The sequence below is a fragment of the Oryzias melastigma genome, linkage group LG18 (genome assembly GCF_002922805.2).
Source record: "Oryzias melastigma strain HK-1 linkage group LG18, ASM292280v2, whole genome shotgun sequence".
NCBI classification, from domain to species: Eukaryota; Metazoa; Chordata; class Actinopteri; order Beloniformes; family Adrianichthyidae; genus Oryzias; species Oryzias melastigma.
In genome coordinates, this window is record NC_050529.1 from 15114347 (window position 1) to 15115748 (window position 1402).

The following is a 1402-nucleotide window of genomic DNA, read 5'->3' on the forward strand; positions in this document are numbered from 1 at the left end:
ATTTCAATTTATGCGGCTCCAGACACATTTGCTTTTTATTGTATTGGTCCAAAGTAGCTCATTCAACTCTTTGGGTTGCCGACCCCTGCACTAGATGGAAATGTTCTGATGTCCTTCATTGGATTCAACAAGTCAAGTTAACCTTAAAGTGGGAAGGATGGGCTTGAAGACCCACCAAAACACTTACAAAACTGTGTTTTTGATGTTTTTAACATGTCTTTGTGGCGTTTTTCCCTTGATGGAAGACATATAATAACTAATTTAGCTTAAAATTGCCTTTCTGGTTATTTCTGGATTCAAATCATTGTGAAACAGGACCCAACAAAAAAAGTACCATTGGAAACAAAATTGGGGAGCTCCAGTCCATGTATGTATTCGTTTCATTCGTCTGAGCTGGCGTCTGGCTCAAAACTGCACCGCTTATTTTAGTTTGGTTGTGAGGGAGTCTAAGTTAGCGGGAAAGTGGGTAAACAGATGAATGGCGGGATATGGTGGAGGGGTAAATCAGCAATCCTGTCAGGCTTTGATGGTTTTACCTTTAGGTCAACCCTACTCTCAATTTAAAAAGAACGCACACCTCCCATAGCTCCTACTGTTGTCTGGGTCTAATTCCCCCAACATTTGTTACTCCTTGTGAGACTGTTCCGCATTCCCAACCACTTGTTCTACGTTGTGTTTTTAAATGGAAAATCTCATGTTCATTCCTGAGGATTTCTCCTTTAACATCCCTTTTCATGTTTCATAAAACTCTTGATGGAATTTGTGCTCAGTAGGAACACGTCTCATTTCTGCCCAGGCTGCAGTTTTTGTATAAGTGAGGCTGACAAGCAATTGCTGTGGGAGAACTTTACCCAACATACAAGATGAATATATTAATTTCATGCATGAGGTACAACAAAATAAGTCAGGAATCAATTACCTTACAGAAATGTTTGCCACGCTATGTACAGAGTTTGTTTTATTGTAGCAGGAGTCCTACTGGGTTGGATTAGATTGTACAAATTATAGACAATATTAGCAACACATGAAACGTGAAAAGCACTTTATAATAATGCTATTGTAAAGTAACACAAAAGCAAAGGCAGTTTGCAACTTTTATACTTGCAGGTGATTTAAATTGACTTGTGCAAAAGCTTCAGCAAAAAAAAGAGAGTAAATCAAAAGAAAATATCAAAAGATTTAAGAAAATCATTTAAAATATTACTATTATTACTTTAATTATTTGTGTTAAATTAAACCACAAGGGTGCAATAAAGAGCACAAAAGAGCAAAATTTTAAGTTTGAACCCGAATTGATCAGTTTGTTTCATCTATGTGCTGTGTTGTAGCTAGTAGAAGTTGAGTTTGTTTGGTTCTGACTCTAGGTTGGACCAGCGGATTGCCTCTAGCAGATCGTACACAG